Below are 6,000 nucleotides of genomic sequence, written 5' to 3'. Positions count from 1 at the left end.
TGGAGAACGTCCGCCTGCGTTACATTATATACTTATTTATACTCTGCAAGCCATCTTGTGGTCTGTGGCGTGGGTTACTTTGTGTACCACTATCACGTCCCCTATTTCTTGCTCCTGTTTCGAATGGTTTCGGGTAGAATGGTTCTTGGTAAGTCTCTGAGTGAGCTCCAAACCATCTCTTCATGGTCTATCCGCGATATATTCATAAGGGAAGCAATATATCTGTTCAATATCGTTAACAGAACCTACACTGCGAGACACAACGCATCTCTTGTAGCGTCTGCGACTGGACTTAGCTGAGCATCTCCATGGAGGTACAAGATGAACCTGTAACGAAACGTGCTGTTCTTTGGATTTTCTCTATCGATCCTATCCCGTTTCCAGGATAACTATCAGTACTCAAGTAATGGTAAAACGAGGGTTTGTAATCTATTATGTTCGTAGTTGGACTACGTTTCTTAAAGAAGATTTCCATGAGTATCAGTCTAGCATCCGCCTTACCTGCCATTAGTTTTAATTGGTGGTTTGATATTTAATTATTCCACAAACATACTGGCAGATAATCGTACGTGATCAGACGAGGCTTGCAGCCTACCCACTGCACAACATTGCCTGCTTTCGCTGGGATACACATGAAATTATCACGCTGTAGCCTATAGTATTGCAATATTTTCTGATAGAGTCATTTCCAATCGCGTCGCCTCATTTGAAAAAAAAAAAAAAATACCAGATTAAGTTTTCTCTATCTTTCTCCTTACATATATGGAAAGTAGGCGATGCAAAGTAGGTCATTGCATCACAGTTCATTCCACGCGTGTTTGAGTACAAAATACTGTCAGGTATCATCAAAATTTCAATGAAAAATAAAATGAAATAGTCATAATTTCTTCTGAGTCTCTGGGCCGCTTCATATTTCTCTTCTTCACTGCTCGACATTTCGAGCCCTCTGCTGGGATCTTCTTCAGTATTACACTGGTGTCTCTGGATGATTGAACACTATCAAAAGTCACTGTCCCTTTCATTTATAAAAGGTTTTTTCCGCGCGTTTTGGGGGAAGTGGAAGTAATGGGTAAAAATCTTTCGGTTGCTATCGGTGCACCGTGGTCACTGGATGAATACTGAAAGCAGATTCTGACAGAAGGGGAATCCAAAATATTATTATTGATGTTTATTGGTAGTTGTTCACGTTGCTGGGTGTTACTTCCGGTAGAATTCGGCTCGCGGGCCCTGATCTGACCCAAATGCCATAGTGCTCAGTCTCGTTGCACATTTCCCTCTCCGTCACGCCACGCAGTTTGAGTGCGAGAAAGGGAAAGAGAGGAAACCAGCGAATGTGCCTCATGTACATGGAAATGCAGTCGCACTGCGTGCGACTTTGTTTTATGTTTCACATTCCTTCAACATAGATGACAAATGAAACCAATTTTCAGTGTTACTTAATTATTTTGATGTGCTGAAGACATAAAAATTATATTATCTGCTACAAAACTGTCAGCATAGAGAAGCAGACAAATTCACAGATTTTCCCAGTCAGGTTGCCACGTAATCGTGACTTATTTAGTTCCATAATCGAAAAAGGGTTCTTCACAGTAGGACTGACGAAACTTTTAAATATATTGGGAATCCGATATATCGATATTTAAAATAGTGTCATTAACGGCACTCGAAATATCGAGAGCCTTATCGATATATCGATGGTAAATATACCACCGTAACAGCCTATAAAAATATCGGATGCACACTGTAAATATTCTGCCGGTTTTAGAGCTGCCTGCAGGCTTATTCCCCTTATGACAGGAAGCGAAAGGAAAAACATGCACGTTCAAGCTTGGCGATAACCATTTTGCTAACAATGGTAACTGTGTGTAAGTGGCACAATAAAAGGCGTCCGATAGGTCCGTTGTTCGGTTTTGTCATATATCGGATTTGTCTGGATCACTTCATGTCGACTTCCTTATTTTTTCATTTCTGCTAACGTCAGCGACCTAGCAGTTGCAGTGCCAAACTGCCAAACCTGCGTGTTGGAGTTAAACGTTGCAGTTTCTGTTGGTACTGTCTCCGCCCACCGCAGAGACCAATCTTGTCATTCAGATTTTTGTTCATCATTTCACCAACTGTTTTTAAAGAATGCCGATGTGTAGAAATAGCACACTAGTAGAGTTAAAAATTGTTTTTTTTTTTTTTAACGCTACTGGTGTGCTATTTCTACACATCGGAAACCTTACTATTCCATTCACACCGCCACTCCGTTTTTTATTTATTTTTTTTTTTGTCACCTATATTTGCTTCACACAGTCAAAGAGAGAGACTGGGACTGATGAAAGCTCTAAAAGTGATAAGACTCCTTCACACAGTGAAAGTAAAGTTATATTCTAGAATAAAGTTATGCTCTAATACAATTTTAAAATAACGATTTCAAATATTTACCGAAAATTGCGAAAAAAATATAATATAAAATAAAAATATCGGCACTCGACATTTCCATTTCGATATCAATATACACTCCTGGAAATTGAAATAAGAACACCGTGAATTCATTGTCCCAGGAAGAGGAAACTTTATTGACACATTCCTGGGGTCAGATACATCACATGATCACACTGACAGAACCACAGGCACATAGGCACAGGCAACAGAGCATGCACAATGTCGGCACTAGTACAGTGTATATCCACCTTTCGCAGCAATGCAGGCTGCTATTCTCCCATGGAGACGATCGTAGAGATGCTGGATGTAGTCCTGTGGAACGGCTTGCCATGCCATTTCCACCTGGCGCCTCAGTTGGACCAGCGTTCGTGCTGGACGTGCAGACCGCGTGAGACGACGCTTCATCCAGTCCCAAACATGCTCAATGGGGGACAGATCCGGAGATCTTGCTGGCCAGGGTAGTTGACTTACACCTTCTAGAGCACGTTGGGTGGCACGGGATACATGCGGACGTGCATTGTCCTGTTGGAACAGCAAGTTCCCTTGCCGGTCTAGGAATGGTAGAACGATGGGTTCGATGACGGTTTGGATGTACCGTGCACTATTCAGTGTCCCCTCGACGATCACCAGTGGTGTACGGCCAGTGTAGGAGATCGCTCCCCACACCATGATGCCGGGTGTTGGCCCTGTGTGCCTCGGTCGTATGCAGTCCTGATTGTGGCGCTCACCCGCACGGCGCCAAACACGCATACGACCATCATTGGCACCAAGGCAGAAGCGACTCTCATCGCTGAAGACGACACGTCTCCATTCGTCCCTCCATTCACGCCTGTCGCGACACCACTGGAGGCGGGCTGCACGATGTTGGGGCGTGAGCGGAAGACGGCCTAACGGTGTGCGGGACCGTAGCCCAGCTTCATGGAGACAGTTGCGAATGGTCCTCGCCGATACCCCAGGAGCAACAGTGTCCCTAATTTGCTGGGAAGTGGCGGTGCGGTCCCCTACGGCACTGCGTAGGATCCTACGGTCTTGGCGTGCATCCGTGCGTCGCTGCGGTCCGGTCCCAGGTCGACGGGCACGTGCACCTTCCGCCGACCACTGGCGAAAACATCGATGTACTGTGGAGACCTCACGCCCCACGTGTTGAGCAATTCGGCGGTACGTCCACCCGGCCTCCCGCATGCCCACTATACGCCCTCGCTCAAAGTCCGTCAACTGCACATACGGTTCACGTCCACGCTGTCGCGGCATGCTACCAGTGTTAAAGACTGCGATGGAGCTCCGTATGCCACGGCAAACTGGCTGACACTGTCGGCGGCGGTGCACAAATTCTGCGCAGCTAGCGCCATTCGACGGCCAACACCGCGGTTCCTGGTGTGTCCGCTGTGCCGTGCGTGTGATCATTGCTTGTACAGCCCTCTCGCAGTGTCCGGAGCAAGTATGGTGGGTCTGACACACCGGTGTCAATGTGTTCTTTTTTCCATTTCCAGGAGTGTATTTTATCAACAGCCCTACTTGACAGACATTTATTGATCGAAATATTGTAGCACTTTCCAACCACATTACGGAAACGCGGAAACTGTACCTGATGGACTCACTGTGGACGTTCTGGAAAATTTTAACTTAAAAGGATTTGTCTTTAAAATGGGAATTACCTCGCAGGTCAATCAGCTGCATCTGCACATGCACAGCGGCGCTTTCAACTGAAACGGCAAACGGTCTCGACAACTGCTCGAAAACGTATGTAAGATTGGCAGTGTCATCAAAATGTTAAGGAAAGTATACTTGTAATTCTTTCATGGCGGCAACGAATTCTTCAAACCCCGTGTTTTATTTAACGGCAGTGAGCGAAGTAACTCTTTTTGTCAAAATGTGTCCCTCATATAACGCGATTTTCTTTTTGAAAGCTTCCGCACCAAATCAGAAAGAAGTTGTTTCTCATCTCGCAGCGTGTTACTGTGGGCAATCTGGGTCCACTTGGGATGTGAAGTCTGCAATCCATTTCAAATGTTCTTATTTTCGTTCCTGCACTCCTTCTCCCTTCATAAATTCAATAATACCTCGTTTTAAATCGAAAAATTGTTCCAGACATGGTCGTTAGCTTAACCCACGTACTTTGCAGTAACACGTAAGGTTTTCATGCTCTTCCTTTAGTTCCATCAAAACCTGTTGCTATTGGCAATGGAATTTTACTATTTATAGCGCCAATTTCTTCACGTAGTGCATGCCTACAGATTTAGCACAATGTGTTTCGCGATGTACTGAACAGTGAATCCCGTCTGTCGCTCGATGTAATTTTTTGCTCTTTCATTATCAAATAAATCTTCAGATTCTTTCTGCATTGTATTGCAATGCCGTTTCATAGCAAATTTGCAGTACCTGTCGCATATGCAACTGCATAACATCTGATGGGAGTTCTCATCCCTCTCTTCTGTCATTCCGATTCAGTTTTAAAGGCTTGTGAAGGTAGATCGTTAGGCTGATTGTATCTCTGGAAACAACCACTAGACCTGTAAACGTTCTTGCCACAAACAGCAGCTGGTAAACAGCGCTGCCACCACAATTCTACCGAACTGAAGATACTTGTGCCACACCGCATTACTACACTGAAGCGCCAAACAAAGTGGTGTAGGCATGTGTATTCAAATACAGAGATACGTAAACAGCTAGAATACGGTGCTGCGGTCGCGAACGCCAATAGACAACGACTGCCTGGAGCAGTTGTTACATCGGTTACTGCTGCTACAATTGCAGGTTATCAAAATTTAAGTGAGCTTGAAGGTTGTGTTATAGTCGGCGCACCAGCGATGGGACACAGCATCCTCGAGGTAGCGATGAAGTGGGGATTTTCTCAGACAACCATTTCACGAGTGTACCATGAATATCAGGAATCCGGCAAAACATCAAATTTCCGACATCGCTGCGGCCGGAGAACCAACGACGACTGAAGAGAATGATTCAACGTGACAGAAGTGCAACCCTTCCACAAATTGCTGTAGGTTTTAATGCTGGGCCATCAACAGTGTCACCAAGTGAACCATTCAACGAAATATCAAAGATATGGGCTTTTGGAGCCGAAGGCCCACTCGTGTGTCCTTTACGACTGCACAACACCGAGCTTTGCCCCTCACCTGGGTCCGTTAACACCGACATTGGACTGTTGATGACTAGAAACATGTTGTCTGGTGGGACGAGTCCCGTTTTATATTTTACCGAGCGGATCGACGTGTAGGGGTATGGAGACAACCTCATGGATCCATGGACCCTGCATGTCAAATGGTTCAAATGGCTCTGAGCACTATGAGACTTAACTTCTGAGGTCATCAGTCCCCTAGAACTACTTAAACCTACCTAACCTAAGGACATCACACACATCCATGCCCGAGGCAGGATTCGAACCTGCGACCGCAGCGGACGCGCGCTTCCAGACTGTAGCGCCTAGAACCGCTCGGCCACCTCGCGCGGCCCTGCATGTCAACAGGAGGCCGGCCGCTGTGGCCGAGCGGTTCTAGGCGCTTCAGTCCGGAACCACTCGACTCCTTCGGTCACAGGTTCGAATCCTGCCTCGGGCAT

This window comes from Schistocerca nitens, chromosome 6 (assembly GCF_023898315.1).
Source record: "Schistocerca nitens isolate TAMUIC-IGC-003100 chromosome 6, iqSchNite1.1, whole genome shotgun sequence".
Lineage (NCBI taxonomy): Eukaryota > Metazoa > Arthropoda > Insecta > Orthoptera > Acrididae > Schistocerca > Schistocerca nitens.
This window is presented reverse-complemented; position numbering follows the sequence as displayed.